The sequence below is a fragment of the Pleurodeles waltl genome, chromosome 7, assembly GCF_031143425.1.
Source record: "Pleurodeles waltl isolate 20211129_DDA chromosome 7, aPleWal1.hap1.20221129, whole genome shotgun sequence".
Lineage (NCBI taxonomy): Eukaryota > Metazoa > Chordata > Amphibia > Caudata > Salamandridae > Pleurodeles > Pleurodeles waltl.
The window spans coordinates 1,498,550,760-1,498,569,350 of record NC_090446.1 but is presented as its reverse complement, the minus strand read 5'-3'; the positions used below and the strand labels follow the sequence as shown (position 1 = coordinate 1,498,569,350).

General features: G+C 47.8%; 1 protein-coding gene across 1 annotated transcript in view; it reads left to right on the top strand.

Moving 5' to 3' along the window:
• The first annotated feature begins 2,649 nt into the window (after positions 1-2,649).
• LOC138246575 (uncharacterized) overlaps positions 2,650-18,591 on the top strand; it is a 36,797-nt gene continuing 20,855 nt past the window's right edge. Inside the window, exon 1 of the mRNA XM_069201259.1 lies at positions 2,650-2,777. The gene's annotated coding sequence lies outside the window, so the exon portion shown is untranslated. The remainder of the gene's footprint in view (positions 2,778-18,591) is intronic.

Here is an 18,591-nt window from a genome sequence, read left to right as displayed (position 1 = left end):
ACTTCTAGTTATACTATCACACATGCCACACTTCTAGTTATACTATCACACATCAAGCACTTCTAGTTATACTATCACACATCATGCACTAATCTGGAAACAACTAGTGGACATCGGAGTAATTATATCAGCTTGGAGAAACATAGCTCTAGCGTTCCACCTAGTTTGGTTAATGTAATGTATTTACACTGAATAGAGATTTAAAATATATGTACCTGTTTTATCAGGATTATAAATTATATTTTATCATTTACACTGATATCCAAATTAGGAGGCAAAGTGGCTTCGAGGATGCCAGATATTTAATGGTTTATTCGTGTCACTTTGAGGTTATGTATTATGCACATTATAGGGGCTGTGCATGCTCCTATTCTGCCCAGGGCCCCACACATCCTAGAAGGGCCCTGGTACGAGGAAGTTCGGAGACTAAGCTGTGCAGTGATACCTCATACATGCGGAAGGTTACGCCTCTAGGCGCTATCCTGCTCGAGAGAGACCTCCTGCCCTGCGGAGCAGCAGCTGTTCAGCGCATCCTTAATAAATATTATTACTATCTACTGTTGGAATACTTTTCAGCAGTGCTTGGAACGGAGTAATGGAAGAGCGGGTGTTGGTTGTTGTTAGGGTGACCAGTCCTCCCGGATTTCCCCGGACAGTCCCGGTTTTTAGAGGACTGTCCGGTGTCCCGACCCCTCTCTTAATTTTAAACAAATGTCCCGATTTTCGGGACAAAGGTCATATTATTAAATAAATGTCCCGGTTTTTGGGACAAAGGTCAGATCATCTAGGGAAGTATAAGTTAAAGAGGCCTACAAAGTATGAAATAATTAAAGTATTTGATCTGTCACTGTCAGGTGACACAGTCCCCTGTCTGCTCCAAGCAGAGACAGGAGTGGGGAGCAGAGAGAGGTGGGTGGGGGCGGGTTGGGGTGAAGGGTGGGAGGTCAAGCCATAGCTAATTTTATATAGTAGTCTTGTACATGTGTGTGTATATAGGGGGGGGTGGGGTGGGTGGGTGGGTGTGTGTGTGTTAAAGTATGTAGTCCTTCTTTTATGTCTGACCTGTCCCGGTTTTTGCTCCTCAAAATCTGGTCACCCTACCCTTAATGCCTCTGTAACTGAGAAGTTCGGGTACTCTCATTACAAACGTCACAGCACTACTGATGCGTTCCGGTACGCTCCCTTTCACGTGTAAGATGGGCAGGTACTCGGTACCGGACAGTACCTGCTTGCTTATAGCACTTCTCGTCAATGAGACTGGTGGACCTTTCTAATATCACAACGGAGCCATGAGATGACTTGTTAATAGACGAGTGTTTCAGCGCGTGAGAGAGGTAGGCGACAACGCTACCTCTCATAACCAGCAACCAAAGACCTTGTTCAAATTTAATTTGAAGGAAAAGAAGACAGATATTTTGTGATAAAAACAACATGAACGCTCCAACTGAATATTTTTTGGCTTCGTTTTGCCATTTGGACCAGGGGCCCCTCAGGTTTCCGGGCCTACTATTGGTGCGGCTGGTGTAGTGGCACCGGGAATCAGAAACCCGAGGGGCCCATGGACCCCTTAGAACTGCTGCATTTTAGTACCCTACAGTCAAGTGGGCAATCGCCCGTGTTTGCACCAGGGCCCGTGTCCTTCCTGCTGCGCTGCTAACTCCCCCCCCCTCGTCCCATCGTTAGATACAGGGCGGGCTTTCAAAATCATTTCTTGCGGTGTTTGCGCCCTCTTGTATGGCAGCAGCCACGGTGACTTTAATACTGCGCCCCCAGTCTACAGCATGCTTCTCTGTTGTACCCGAGGGACGAGGGCCGTCCTACGATATATACCAGGTGTGTCTCTATGTCAGCGGCGGGATGTCTCAAGTGGGGCAGACGTCTCACTGCTATTCCAAGAATCACATATAGTTGCACATTTTTATGCTTTTAATGCGAACTTTTTTCTCTTAATGGTTTTGTTGCTGGTAATTTTGGTCATTTTGTTAAAGGTGAGATGGGGTTAGTATGTTGTATTGGACTCACGATGTACATAAGTATGACATTAAAATAGTTTTATATTCTAACACCGCCCTCACTTCCCACGTGTATTTGTCACCCAAAGACGTCTCGGAGACTTTAAATAACAATCTATTTTGCGCCTTGTGGAAGAATGGTGTGTTAATCGGTGCTGTATAGCGCCTATATGCCGTTGGTGCGGCTGCTAGGCGCTGTGGGTGGTGCACTTCGTGCTGTGCCGCTGCGGACTGCACAAGTATACATGATCTAATTCTAAGCCGCCAGATGATAAATGCCCCCTCCCTCAATGTGTGAGATTTGTCGGTCGCTGCAAATGATTCATGTGGCATGCGACCCGCTGCACGTTGCATCTGCACTGAGACAGTTCTGAAGGTAAACGGACCTGAGCGCAGCCTTTCATCTTTCCGAGGTCGATACGATAGTGGAGCCACGAAATATGACACTGACTAGAGGCCGCGCTCAAAATCCAATGCACAGCGCTGGTATTTCGGAATGGCTGCAATGCGAGGGTGGAAGTCCTGCTCCCCCAAAGGACTACACCTCCCAGAACGCTCTGCGGCGGGCTGGAGCGAGCCTATGGCAGGTGACCCTGAGGCACGCAACCTTCCCATTGGGCGCTGCCTCCGACAGGAAATCCCTGCCTTAAAGTCGGCTGCGTTGAACTACAACTCCCAGAATGCACTGGCGCCGTACGATGGCTGGCCCCTGGCGCCGCGGCTGAAGGAGGGGTCGCGTCTCTGCCTCGGGAGGGCCCTCCGCAGGTAAGGGCGAGCGCCCCAGTACCCGGGCCGGAGGTGCTGCCGGGGTGCCTGGAGACCCGAGGGGGCTGGGGGGGCTGTGCCCGCCGGTGGCCTGACCCTTGGGGTGCAGCGCACCTGTGGGAGGTAGCCCGGGGGGCACCCAAGAGGATCACTCGCCTGGACCCCCTGGCACGGACTTTGTCAGACTCCCCCTCGCACTCCTAGGTCCCGCTCACCGGACACCCCGGGGCGCCTTGTACTTACAGAGTCCCCCCACCACACACACAGACACACACCTCCTCACGCCACACTCTTTCTAACCCGCACCCCAAGACTGGATGCCACGCAGTGCTGTTGTTTGTCTCTGTGAGCTGTCACACTCCAGTGGCCTGACACATCCACACTCGCTTGAGCTTGCAGTGCGCATTCCCACTTTGAGTTCACACACACACACTTCTAACATACATTTTTTGAGCTCTGACATATATATATATATATATATATATATACACACACACACACTTCTAACATACATTTTTTGAGCTCTGACATATATATATATATATATATATATACACACACACACTTCTAACATACATTTTTTGAGCTCTGACTTACATATATATATATATACACACACACACACTTCTAACATACATTTTTTGAGCTCTGACTGACATATAGATATATATACACACACACACACACACTTTGTGACAGTCTTGCATACTTGTTGAGTTTTCTGAGTTCTGATACACACACACACACCGATTTCAATGAGTCCATATTCTCTCTCGCAAACACACAACAACCTCTTCCACACGCAGTTCCAATATTATAGCATTTGTACAGTGTTTCGTAGCGCTATGTGGCGCTCCAAAATCCATTTTCGCACTATTGCCACCTCCACGTTGGGGTGGTAGTTGGCAGAGTGGCATCTTTAAAAGGCCCCGTTTCCTCACACATCCGAGGCCTGAGGAAGGTACATTAGTTTGAGCTGGGCCGTGCAGTAAGCCCACTTCATGCCCTTCACGGACGTGCCCTAGTTGGTGCTCGTCTCGGGCCATAGTCAGACTGGCACTCTTCTCGACAGGGTGAGAAACAAAGTACTTGCTAGATTGCTACCTTGACCACGCAAGAGTGACAGTGCCCCGTGTTACCCATCTGCCCTTAACGCGCCAGGTCAGCCCAGTACTTTTCTTAAATCCCAGCAACCCATGCTCTTGGGGTCCTAGCTTCCATCTTGCTCGCTACCCATCACCTGGAGTGCGAGTGGTTCTGATGGTGCGACTCGGGGACTACTCTCACCAAAGATATGGCACTGTGGCGTGGAACATGTCCAGACTTTAACTGCAGATTTTGCAACCACAGTGCTTAATTTGTGCTTGTTATTTCCAGTGAGGAGCACCAGCACTTATTTCTGAGGGCCGGCGCTTAGTTTTCTGTCTCAAGCATTTGCTGCGAGCAAAAGACACGTGGGAAAGACGAAGGAAGAGAAAAACGAAAAAGCATCAGAAAGGGGAAAAACAGGAAGCTGCAAGAGTGAGCTGAAGGGGCAGAGAGTGGCTGTAAATGCATTAAAGAGTCCTGAGATGGCTTTTGGATTACGCTGCCTCAGTATAATGTGCTTGCACCTTTAATTGCAGCAGCCGCGTGTTTAAGAGGAGAGCTTTAGGCACCGGCAACTTTTTATTCACAAATTAAGCACTGCGCAACCACCATATTTTTATAAAGTGGTAAAGCCAGTGCCTAAAACCTTCCCATTGTCCCATGTCTAGCAGTTAAGATTGGGTGTTTTTGTCTGCCCACCTTAGTGAATTGCAAATTTTTTAGTCAGGAAGGATTCTTTGTCATGGATATTTTATAGCACTTGCTACCATAATACTGCATGTTTCTAAGCACTATCAATGTTAACAGATACAAGAAAAAGGTATAAGAAGCATATTAGGCCTAAGATTCAATTTTATTCCCATTCAGCAATCAAGTTACTTCATCTGTGTGCTTTACTCGCCAAAGGTAGCGACGGCAATCAGCGAAGGCATAACCAGGGTTGCGGTAGAGTGATAGCAACTCAGATACAGCATAACAGAGTGTGAGAAACTGGGTTCTTGGTTGTGGGGGGTGAAGCCCTACTCAAATAGCAGCCACAATCCCTGTCAAGGTGAACCACAGAAAGTCACAAAATTAACCTGTGCTTAACCCTCTGGTAGCCCTAACGCAAAATTAGTCAGGCATAACCTACAGGCAATGTGTGAAGTATTTATGCAGCACTTAAAGAGTAATAAAGTGAAAACACAACTCCAAAAAATCACATACTAAATTAGTAAAATAATTTTTAATAAATGATTGGACACCAAAATTACAAAAATCCAATCAGTAGAGCCGGAGTTATGATTTTTGTAAATTTTAGAGTGAAAAATAGCATCTAAAAGATAAAAGCGATACCGCTGACTTCTAGTCACACGAGACCGGGGCAAAGTCGAAAGTTATGGCTGACCATGATGAAGCACGGTTTGGATACACATTGTGGATTGAACCCGGTCGCCACTTACCTTCAGACGTAGAAGAAATTTTGAAGAAAAATGTCCTAGAATGTAAAGTTCAGAAGGGTAAGACAGCTGGCTGCGTTCAAGGAGGAGGCATCGTTGTCGGGGAGCCGCTGAACAAAGTCGAGGTGAACATTTCTACATTCGGACCCTCTTTTTATGGAAGTCTGAAATATCCAGCAGGATGAAGCTGTAGCTAATGAGGGGTCCACAAGGCTGGATAACCCACTTTGTGACAAGCCACTGAACAAGATTTGCTGCTGCAAAGAAGAACGTAGCGGGAGCTGCAGCAAAGTGAGGCCAACCAGCGATGTACCTCAGGAGGCTCGGCGAGTAGGTAGGTCCCGGTCTCCTCTTAGTTCTCAGAGCACTTTTTGGCTGCAAAGTTTCCAAGACACAGGGTTTGCATTTGGGTATCTGGGCACCTTTAACACCACTTCCAAGGGTCCGGGCCTGGAGGGGCACTACTCAGAGGGTCAGGACTCACTCAGACTGGGTCCAGGTACGGGTCCAAGATGGTTGGAGACTTCTTTGTCCCTGAGGCTCTTATAAGGAAGCTAGCCACCTAGCCATTGGAGTCACTGTGGAAGGATTGGGTTCAAACAGATAAGCAAGTCTCAAGCAGAAGGGCAGTAGGCACAGGGCAGGCCACAGGCAGTAGGACAGTCCTCCGAGTCCTCCCACAGGTTCAGAAGTGAACTGAAGAGTGAGTATGAGGGTCCTAGTTTTATACTTGTTGGCTGCTGGGAAGTATAAGAAACGTCTAGAGGTTTTCACCACCATAGAAGCGTTTTGAATTTCCTTCACCCCTGCCCTGGTCCCTGGATGTCTGGTGGCACAAACGGCTAGTGTAAAGTTCTTTGTGTGTGAGCTGAGGCAGTGTCTTTGAAATACAAGTGGGGATGTAGACAGCTCTGCCCCCACCATCCTGCCAGGAGGGCCCGTTCTTCCAACACCCAGAGGCTGCATGCACCAAATGGGTAGAATAAGAAAATGCCAACTTTCTAAAAGTGGCATTTTCAGAATTGACTTAAAATCTGATTTCATCATTAAAGAGGATTATAAATTAAAATTCATCAGATACCAAACATGAAGTTGCTACCTGCTCCCAATCAAACGTTAGCACTGAAGTGTAATTAGGTGACCCAATGTTATTCTATGGCGGAGGTAGGCCTTACAATTGTGAAAAACAAATTTGACAGTTTCCCACTACATGTCCAACCTTTTAAATACAACACATTCTGTCCTATGCACTGTCTGTGGCCAACTGTGGGGTGACTTACATGTATTTAAAAGGGAGGGCTTAGGCTTGGAAAAAGGTTTTTTTTTTGCCAGTTCTAAATGACAATTTAAAACCGCACACTCAGGCTGCAATGGCAGGCCTGGGACATGTATTAAAGGGCTATTTAAGTTGTTGGTACATTCAGTGCTGCAGGCCCACTAGTAGCATTTAATTTACAGGCCTTGGGTATCTATAGTACCAGTTTACTAGGGACTTACAAGTAAATTAAATGTGCCAATTGGGTGTAAGCTGATTTTTACCATGTTTGAAGGAGAGAGCACAAGCACCGGGTAGCAGTGGTAAAGTGTGCAGATTCTTAAGAGTCAACACAAAAATGGTTTCTGAAAAAAGAAGGATGAAGGTAAAAGGTTTGGGGATGACCCTGCAGAAAAGGCCAATTGTCCAACAAGGGCTGTAAACCAACAATTGTTTTATTTTATCCGAGGGGGGAGAGATCACCTAGTCTCGTAGTCCACTCACTAAAATATGGTGTTGTGGAAAAGTTATGAGTCTTGAACCAAGGAGTCATGCACTGTGGTGTTGGTACTCCTGCTTTACCAAATTTTTGTTGATAATCATATCCTGCTCATGCCTTTGCCACCTTAATTGCCATTATGTGACGGCGGTGGGCGAGCCACTGAAGGCTCGAGCTAAGCTGAAGCCAGATGCCTGGCTTTAGCTCAGGTTCTCTTAGACCCCACTATTCTCGGGCCCAAAACAAGCGGAGCATCCTTTGTGCCACCCACTAACCTCATCCCTCAAGCGTTAAACACAAAGTATAACTATTGATGTAAAACGAGCGAGGGAAAGAGCTACTCGTGTATAAGCTGAACTGCACAGTCTGACATTAGACAACTTGGGATCACTCTCTGCTTCCCCGCTCCACCAAAGTTTGTGATACTAGTGAATTGTTTTATTTCACCCTACCTCCCTTTTCTTCATTATCACACAGGAAAGCTCATTAAAATACACAAGTTCTGGATGTACACTGTACAAAACCTGTTGTGTCTGGGTTAATAAACTATAAAGTTGTTTCAAGTGTAATAATAATCCAGGCCACATGGAGGGTGCACATGACCACTGACTTTCCTCTTGGTTCACTAATGGCATTGTTGCCAGGAGGGGTAAGGAATGTTTCTAAGTTCATGTTTGAGAACAATCACCGATGATAAGTACTTCTCGGAGCAGTGATTTAATCTGATGCACTAAGATAAAATGCTTCTGCAAATTATTGAGACACTTTCCTGAATTTTGAAGAGACCATCATGTGTTTTACTTGTTTGTTGTACAGTCTTTTTTTAAATGAAGTGTTCTGAAGCATAAGTGACGCAGGACACCAGGTCGTCCTTTGACTAGAACTGCTTTAGCAGATCATTTTTACAACAAATATCTGAGATCTACTTTTCTGTTAACACGTCATAAAAAAAGCTTCGATCTACGACCTACATTTTTCCAGTAAAACAATCACACATATTGTCTTTATCACTGGCTTGTCAGCGTAACCTGCCCATTTACTGTGACCAAAAAGAGGTTGGGGTATTCACTTTACACCACCACTAATTTGCATAATGATGAGGTCACGTAATGCCTGACCCTACAGAGAAATGACAGTGAAAGCTCACCAAAGCGGCACAGGGTCCAGATCAGGGGAAGTCACCCAAAGAACACCATGAGTGACTTCTGCGCCCATCTCCCACTTCGATAAAACAGACTTTTTCATCATCTAATAAATGTGTGCGGTGTTGTCTTTTTTGCACCCCTGGCAGCAGCCGAGAGGCGCAAGTTTCAGGCCAGCTAGCATCTTTAAGAGGATTTGTGCGAACTTCCTACCCGAGGAACTGGTTTGTTCAGTTCCCAGTAAACCTGTGAGTTGTAGTGTTGCAGATGAAACTGTAGTCCAGAGCCTAGACCATCAAGGTTGGCTATGGAGATGATAACCTCGGACCGCCCAGGGACCCAGGCTTCACCCCAGGGCAGGCATGTGTGGGAACGATGTGCCACGTATGTAGCCACCAGCAGCAGCTCACCCCTCTATGGTCTCCACCAGCAGCAGCTCACCCATCTATGGTCTCCACCAGGAGCGGCTCACCCCTCTATGGTCTCCACCAGGAGCAGCTCACCCCTCTATGGTCTCCACCAGCAGCAGCTCACCCCTCTATGGTCTCCACCAGGAGCGGCTCACCCCTCTATGGTCTCCACCAGGAGCGGCTCACCCCTCTATGGTCTCCACCAGCAGCGGCTCACCCCTCTATGGTCTCCACCAGCAGCAGCTCACCCCTCTATGGTCTCCACCAGGAGCGGCTCACCCCTCTATGGTCTCCACCAGGAGCGGCTCACCCCTCTATGGTCTCCACCAGGAGCGGCTCACCCCTCTATGGTCTCCACCAGGAGCGGCTCACCCCTCTATGGTCTCCACCAGGAGCGGCTCACCCCTCTATGGTCTCCACCAGCAGCAGCTCACCCCTCTATGGTCTCCACCAGCAGCGGCTCACCCCTCTATGGTCTCCACCAGGAGCGGCTCACCCCTCTATGGTCTCCACCAGGAGCGGCTCACCCCTCTATGGTCTCCACCAGGAGCGGCTCACCCCTCTATGGTCTCCACCAGGAGCGGCTCACCCCTCTATGGTCTCCACCAGGAGCGGCTCACCCCTCTATCGTCTCCACCAGGAGCGGCTCACCCCTCTATGGTCTCCACCAGGAGCGGCTCACCCCTCTATGGTCTCCACCAGGAGCGGCTCACCCCTCTATGGTCTCCACCAGGAGCGGCTCACCCCTCTATGGTCTCCACCAGGAGCGGCTCACCCCTCTATGGTCTCCACCAGGAGCAGCTCACCCCTCTATAGTCTCCACCAGCAGCAGCTCACCCCTCTATGGTGTCCGCCAGGAGCGGCTCACCCCTCTATGGTCTCCACCAGGAGCGGCTCACCCCTCTATGGTCTCCACCAGCAGCGGCTCACCCCTCTATGGTCTCCACCAGGAGCAGCTCACCCCTCTATGGTCTCCACCAGGAGCAGCTCACCCCTCTATGGTCTCCACCAGGAGCAGCTCACCCCTCTATGGTCTCCACCAGGAGCAGCTCACCCCTCTATGGTCTCCACCAGGAGCAGCTCACCCCTCTATGGTCTCCACCAGGAGCAGCTCACCCCTCTATGGTCTCCACCAGCAGCAGCTCACCCCTCTATGGTCTCCACCAGCAGCAGCTCACTCCTCTATGGTGTCCACCAGCAGCAGCTCACCCCTCTATGGTCTCCACCAGGAGCGGCTCACCCCTCTATGGTCTCCACCAGGAGCGGCTCACCCCTCTATGGTCTCCACCAGGAGCGGCTCACCCCTCTATGGTCTCCACCAGGAGCGGCTCACCCCTCTATGGTCTCCACCAGGAGCGGCTGGCAGAGATGAAGGCCCCTGGGCTAGCAGAAATGATGTCCTGCAGACACAAGTCACGCTGGCTCCTAGTGCACCACAATGAGTCACGTGCACTGAACTCCACATACATGCAGTCAGCAGCCCCAGACATTCACTCCCTCTTGCTGAACTCTGGCCAGACCATGCATCAACCATTTGCAGGCCTTTCCTGAAGGTTCTCTGCCCGCTGTCCAGTATGGCCGACACAAGCAAGGAAGCTCTCTCACAGCTGTCTGCGATTTTGATAAGGCCAGTAAAAATAAAAAAAACAATTACAGCAAGGCTACAAATTCAGGCAGAATTGATGACCTTTCACGTGCCTTCTCGGTTAAGTTCTCCCCTCTCTCTCTCTCCTCAGCTTTCCCTTTTTCAACCTACCTTCCCTTTCTGGCCAATGGCATTGCCCCCTTCCTCTCAGCATCCTGCTCTCCCTAGAGCCACTCCCTCTTCAAGACCCCATTTCCGTTTCCTCATCACTTCGGTCTCTTTCGGTCCCCCCCCCCGGCGTGATGTACTGCTCCAGGCTAGGTTTAATTATGGGAGTTGTAGTCCTTTTGTAATAAACAAATAACACAGTAAACAATACTAAAAGTCCCAGAATTCAAAGAAAAAATCTGCACTGGACGAGCACATCACACTTTCTCACACTGCCTCTCTGCTCAGCGTGTTCTCTAACCCACCAGCCCCTTCCCTCTCCGCACACTACCTCTTTTTTCAGCCCCTCCTAGTCCCCCAGTCCATGTTTGTCATCTATTGTAGTGGTTCCCAACCTTTTGATTTCTGTGGACCCCCACTTTAACATTAATGGAACCCAGGGACCCCCACTGAATCATCATTGGAATCCGGGGACCCCCGCCTGAGTCATTACTGGAAGCTGGAGACCTAATTTGTCAATATTTGTTGATATTTTTTAATTTTCTAGGCTCTCGCGGACCCCCTGAGAAGGCTTCGCGGACCCCCAGGGGTCCCCGGACCACAGGTTGGGAACCACTCGTCTATTGGACTAAAACTAAAACAGACTTCTCAAAACGTGGGACTTGTAACACTTTCACCCGCAGTTAAATTCCTCCAGGCTCAACCTTGAGTTCAGCTCCATGGACATCCATGCTGTTTACACCACGTAATCCGAGGGCCCTAGAATCCAGACAGGATTTACAAAAAGACGAGGCACTTTCAATAATTTGAGCAATGCCAAGAAATATGTAAATTAGTGCTAGTGCATGGCGATTCTGGGAAGATATGTGCCCCACACTCAGCCCAGTTACCCCTGTGGGGCATGTATGTATGTGATATTTCTATAGCCTGAATCTAGCCACAAGGCAGGGGAGCACTCTTTCAACATGCTGGCAAACCCTAACCTCCGCCCACAGTAACCCTTCTTCAAACATTTGTCTTTTTATGACAACTTAAAGTCCGGTGACAACTGCTTTGCCAAGCCAGACCTAAAACATTGAATGACAGAGCAGTTGAAGGGGAATCTTCCCTGCATGCGTGGCTTCTCTCACACCTAGTTAGATGTTTAGGTTTCGCCTTCAGACAGCTTTTAGCTGCGAGTTTGTGAAATATCTCGTGTGGACTACACTAAAAACCTACAGTGGTCTTGGGGTGTATCTGTCCTTATTGTTGGTTGGCTTTACTATTATTCCTATTTGCTTTCTTCTTGTTTGCTGGTTTGCCTTCCTCTTCTTGTGTTTGTCCCTCCCTTGGAGCATTGCCTTGTTACCATCCTCTTGCTTGGCTGTATTGTATCCTTCCACTTCTCCCATTTGGGGAACCACTTTTTTCTCTTTCACTAAGCAGTCCATGAGAATGCATGTGTTTTCTTGCTCTCTCTCGTGTGCTGCGTCACCCCTCCCTCAGGAACCTTGCATTGCTTCTCCTTCTCCCACTGCTACCTGCTCTCCTGTCCTCTCTTTACCCCTTACAGTCCTTCAAGTAAAATGTTTTGTCTTAATTTGTTTTGGAAGGCCTCGCAGATGCCATTTGCTGCCTGGCCGCATTAAAAAATAAATAAAATAATAAATAAAATAAAAAGTGCCTTCACACGCCTCTGTCGCTCTCTCACCCTCTGTCTACTCCCTGTTGCTTGATTCCCCCCCCCCCCCACTCCATCCTGATTTCATCACTAGTCCCTATAGCAGCAGTCACGTCATCACACTTTTCTTTTTGTTTGCCCATGCTGCACAGTTTAGCAAAAAGCATTGGCAAAACCAGTAGGTCAACAAGGTGCGACATATTGGGTTTGTCAATGCTTGTTTCTTCACCAAGACACAAGGATTTACGCCTCTAGTCTACTCCATTTTTGCGCAGTACTCTTTTGTTCTTTCTTTTTCCTTTTGCATTAATTACCTTGAATAATTAGTCTCCCTCCACAGTGCGTGTTGGACATTATGGTCTACAAGCAGTACATCATGCGAAAGCCTGTGTTACATCCTTGCAGTGAGAAATAACATACAGAAATGAAATGAAAGGTAGATTTCTATAGCGCGGCTTATCACCCGTGAGGGTCTCAAGGCACTGTCCATGGGCACAGGGAGATTAAGTGATTTTCCCAGAATCACAGGACTTTGTGCCGAGGCTCAAACCCAGATCTCCATCTCCCGAGGCGGTGGCTCCGACCCCTGCGCTACATCAGCTCTCTGTGTGAGAATGAACGCCATGCAGTCATATTCCCCTTGATTTATCCCCTGTGCTGTGCATCTCACCTCTGTGTCTGGTAAAGACTACTGGCACCACGGTGTCCTCTCTTTACTCCTGAATGGGAACTGCTCCTAGGTCACTGGACTCACACTGACCTCTAGTTCTGCCTTCTCTTGTGGGTTAAAGTATTCATTGCAGTGTCCTTACGTAGTGTGTCTCTGATTCTATGAAACATCCCTTGATGTTCATTCAGTCAGTCTCATGGAAAACTTGGTTTGTTGAGCTTGCAAATTGACTCAGTGTTGCCAGGTTCAGAATAAAACTTCTCCAGTAGTTTGTCATGCTAAGGAGGCTGCAAACTTTAAAGGCTTTTTTTGGAGCATTTGACATGGTGTAGCTTGAGGCCACATTATGAGTCATTAGTGGGTGGTTCAAAGTCTGCTGTGGTGATTGGTGATGTTCTTCATAAGTATGAGGATGTAATCACTAATATCCACGTCACCCTTTAAATCTGAGGGTGCAACATTTGGAGAACTGCCTTGGACCATTGAGGTCTACCAGTCATCAGTGTCAGGTGACGTTCCCTCTTTATCACTTTGTTAGGGAGCCTCCTATCGATGCAGATCCCAGCAGTTCTTGGTTGCTTCATTTTGCACTTGACAACCCTGGTAGATACCAGTGGTGCAATCTCTGACACTTTTTGTTGACGTCCAGAGCTTTTAGTTTTGCCAGCTCTTGTTCTAGTGGCCTTACACGGAAGGGTATCTGCTACAGGGGTCTTGGCTTGATGGTCGGGTACATATGCAGTTATATTGACCTGGTCTGAAGCCACAAAGTCCTTAAAATAGGTGACCAAGCTGAGTCCTTAAGTGTTCGATTAAGCTGCTGTATGAAGGATCTGGCAGGAGAACCCCCACTGCCCGTATGAGTTGTTGATTCAGGCAAAGGATGTCAGCCTCAGATCTTCAGCAGTGGCATTGTTAAGCAGGATGCCAGATCTATTTCCAGTGATGAAGATTTTGGCTTCTCTGTTGGTGTTCTGATGGTGGCCGTGAATGTCCCTGTGGCTCTGTGCTCAGACATCCATGGACTTAGATACAGGTCTTACTGTGTATTAGTTTCAACTTGCGTTTGTTTTGTCAGAATTGAGTTTTGGCCAAGATGTTGAAAGACTCATCATTGTCAGTGAGGAGCATGTCAGATAGGCACTGGATCTGAACTGTTAATTTGGGTTGTGCTCTCCTCCCACTTACCATCTTGCCTAAGAGCTAAACACATTTGCATCCCTCTCATCTAGGCTTCCACGGACATTGATGTAGTATCCACACTGACCTTTTTGATGTTTGTTTCTTTCTCTGGTCTTCTTCTCACCGTAAAGTGTTACTTGCTTCTGATGGTGACAATGGTTTGCTTATTTATTAGACATTGTACTTCCGGTTCAGTTTTGCTGTCAGTTTGGCCAGCACCATTTTCGTTTGTTCTAACATTCTATTGGAACATTCATGCAATTTCCCTAGCACACGCATGGTATCTGTGTTCCTGTCTGGTTTGCAAAGTATCAGGTTCTACAGAATTGATGATCCGCAGCCTTGGAGAATCTGTGCTTGTACTCTTAGCAGGATCATCATCTGTGTACATGCTGGCCATTTCATGGAGCATGCGTAGAAGCAGTTACTTGTCTTGCCATCTGTTTTTTTTTTTTTTTGGCTTGGCTTAACTTGAGGCGCCCAGTCAGGGTTGAGCTGCCGGTTGAAGTGTACATCTAGGATGGGTTTTGAAATCACTTAAATACTTCTTCACCTGCGAAGTACAGGAGTATTGATTGCCTAGCTTTACCTTCTGTTTCTCCAGTCGCAGAGAAATAGGGGAACGTCCTTTGCAACGTGTCCTTAAGGACGCGGATGTTTCCCCTGCAAGCTTGCCTAAACAACACATGGCTTTTTCTGTGCCTTAACCACGCATGTGCTGAACTACGCATATGCGTGTTTCAAGCACAGAAAAAGCCATGTGATTTTCGAGAGAGGACGCAGAGGATGGGGTGAGGTAAGTGAGCCTGGGTCAGGTGTGGGGGTTGGAATAAGGGATTGTGGTGGGTGGGGGGGGGGGTGGGCAGGGTATATATATATATATATATATATATATATATATATATATTTTTTTTAGGTGCAGGGGTGAGGGTTTGGGTATTTTTTTAAATTATTTTTTAATCTTAAAAGGGATTTGGGTTGGAGTATTTTTTATTTATATTTTTTTGGGGGGCTTGGATATATTTTTTATTTAAAGCTTAGTGTGGGGGCGGGGTAGTTTATTTTTAAAGGGGCGGGGGAAGGTTTAAATAAGGGGGGAGGGAGGAGAGAAGAGGAGGAAGGATCAGGAGAGTACACGGTGAGGTAAGCGGGGTTGGGGCAGGGTTGGTGGGTAGTTTTTGCAGTGGGGGTGGATTTAGAGCTCAGGGTGAGTGGGGGTAACTTAGGTTTTAGGAGTGGGGGGGTCGGCTAGGTTTTTAGTTTTTTTTTGGCTGTGGGTGGGGGCTTGGGGTAGTTTACTATTAGGGTGGAAGGGTTTAGACCTTAGGGCAGGTGGGGGGTGTCGGGGTAGTTTAGTTTTTAATTTAGGGGCAGGGCAGTTTTGTTAAATTAATTTTTTACGGTTCAGGCTGGATGGTGGCTCGGGGTACTTTAGATTATAGGGGCTGGGGTGGGGGGTTAGGATAGTATTTTTTTTTTTTAGGGCTCAGTGCAGGTGGTAGGGTCGGGGTAGGACCTCGGCGGGTGTGTTGGGGGGGTTGCATGACAAAACCACGCATGCCGTTTTGCATGCGTTTCCCCACAATCCTTTACTAGGTTTGCTTTTCCAGTGAAATTTGTTGTAAAAGCATGCTTGATAAAGGCATGCATGGAAACAACACAGTCGTGGTTCTGACCGCTTTAAGGCATGCATTGTCCCGGCATGCATGGGTTACTCATACAACTGAGAAATAGTTATTTCACCCAAGTTCTCCAACTTGAGGCAGCAGGCACACGGTTTGCGAGTTTGCTGGATGGTGGCAGTAGGAAAGTCATTGCCACACTGCACTGCAGAGTGCTACCTGGTGCTGCCTGACCCCTTGCAGCGCTTCAGGCGCACAGGTGGGCACACCTGCCACGTTTTGTGCATCCTCTGGTCTGTTGAATAGACTGGACTGTGAGTGGGCAACCAGCGTTTCTCTGATTTACCTCCTGATCGCTGGACTGTAGCAGTCAATGGCCTCTGTTAGGAAGTAGTTTATTTTCCTCTCTGGTGCAGCTGCTCATGTGTGTTGCTAGGCCACTACGACAGGGCGTGTCTCTGCTGCTTCTTCCTCTAGCTCCTCGCCTTGATACTTTTTTGATGGCCTAACGTCATTTTTTTTTTCACAGTTTTCTTTTTCTTCTCAAGATGTTCCCCTATGAGATAATCCAAACTCCTCTACACCCATCGGCGCTACCCACATACTGCATACAACTTGACTGGTTCTCATGGTCTTACTATGACCCTCGAACTCCACACAAAGAAATCCTATTCCATAGTCCCGGATGAGCTTAATGGAGGAAACAAAAATATAGTTTGCAGGCCATTTCAAAGACTCCACCATCTTGTCTCACAATTACACCCGCTCTTTGTTATCATCTGATAATTGACATCTGCATTACCCTACTCCCTATACCTCTCGTATCTACTATTTCTTGTCTACCCCATTTCCAAACTAGCAGATGCTCAGCTCCAACTTCATTAGTCCCTCAACCCAGAATATGCACCATTCATCCTACCGTCCGAGGCGCTAACCGTGTCCTCCGTGAATGTAAGAGGTCTATCACATTTCATCAAGTGTCCGAAAATACTGCACTATGTACATATGAAGACCACAGACATTGCTTTGCTACAGGAAACCCACTTATCCAAAGCTGAAAAGAGAAGCGTAAACAGCTGGAAGCTGGCAAGACAACTACTTGCTTTAGAGTTGCAGAGGGCAAAAGGCACTCCTCATCCACGACCAAGTCAGAGGCTCCAGGCATCACGCTTGACACCCTGATGATAGAGCTCATGAATATTAAGTTATCTATTGGGAAGATGGAAACAAAAGTTGCAGAAATATTGCAGGAGGTGAATTCTATATGCTCTGACCTTGGCTTCTTTCACTCATGCTTGGATGCTCCAGAACAGAGACTGTCCGAGACAGAGAGGATGACACTGCCCCAGTGAGTGAAGATGTAACAGAATTGTAAGACTTCTTCAGGCAGAAAAATGTCAGATTCTGTGGTATTCCTTAGAAGATGGATAAGGATGATATAGTGGTCTTCATGATGACTTTCATACCTCGACCCTTAGGTGTTACATTTTCAAAACCACTGGAAATCCAAAGAACTCATTGAACCCACACCAGATTCTCAACCAAGCGAGTCTACTTTGCCACCACATGCCAGAACCGTACTGCACGCTGCTCGAAAGAATGAGGGACATTTGCTTCTCAATGACGCAGCAATACACATATCAGTAGATTTCTCCCAAGACACCAATGCAAAGAGGTGGTATTTCTTTGGTACCCACGCCTGAAGTGCTGAGACATCAAACATGGCCTTATTGATCCAGCCACAAATATCATCACCCTAGACGGCAGAACTACTGAATACAGTGACTGTGAAGAACTTGAAAAGTTCCAGGAAGCAAATGAGGACAGTCATATGGAGTTGCTCTAACTTACCCCAAACAGGAGTACCGACACAACTGCCCATAAACCTATCGCAGTCTGGCGAGTGCTCTGGTGTGCCTTCCAAGCAAGGGAACTTGTTCAGGGCAGTTGAATAACGCTCATCCAAAGGAAAAACTCCCTCCCTCTCCTCCTGGTCTCTACATCCAACAAAGATGATCAGATCCCAGAAGAGCAACCATACCTCAACGTCCCCCAGAGCAAAGGGATTCAGTGACTTTAAGATGGAACAAACACATACATACAGCAATGTCCGATCACCCAGTCAGCACATTATAGGCGGTGGTGGGAGAAAGATTCTCCAAAAGCACCTATGGACGGATCACTATACGGGCCATGAGCCACTGCAGGGCACCTGGTTGACCCGTCTGGGACTAACAACTTAAGTGGGTGGCACAGTCAGTGCTGCAGGCCCACTAGCATTTAATTTACAACCCTGTGCACAGGTAGTGCCACCTTACATGGGACTTAAAAGTAAATAAAAATGTCAATTGGGTGTAAGCCAATTCTACCATGTTTTAAGACGAGAGCACAAGCACTTTAGGGCTGCTCAGCAGTGGCAAAGTGCGCTGAGTCCTAAAATCGGCAAAAAAAAGTCAGCAAACCGGTGGGTTGAAGGCAAAAAGTTTGGGGGAAAACATGCCAAGGATGCCCGGTCTAACAGTCCCCCTCCAGTCAGTGCATGTGTGGCCAGCAGTGTGCTGTGCCACTTCATGACACCAGTCCTGTCATGCAGCAACCTTGCAGCAAGCCTAGGGGCCTTCTGGTTAGAGGTTGAGGCTGCTTTGCGTGTCCTTGATCCTCACTCTGCTAAGCAGCTAATACAATTGCTAAACCTGTCTCAGGGAAGTGTTACTGAAAGCAAGTGATCTGCCGCAGCCAAGCCCATTTTAGGATCCCATCAGCAGTGATAGGTCCCTTCTCGTGAAAGCACTCAGCTCAGGCAGGCTTGGAGCTTTGGTGCTGTAGGAAGTCTGGTCAGGAAGGGTGTGTATGGGTCATGGCCCTTGGACCCTGCATGGTGAATGTAGATGAAATGATGTCATTGGTGGATCTAAGGCAGCTGTGATTAGGGTAGTCTCTGGGCTCTATTGGATGCCTGTATGATTGCTTCATTTGAGAAGCTGTGGTGGCACTCAGTCAGCTTGATGTAGAGAAGGGTTTGCAAATGTGCAGTCTTGCAACAGTCCTGAGTGGTCAGCGGCTACAGGAGTGACACAGATGCGCATCCTTTGG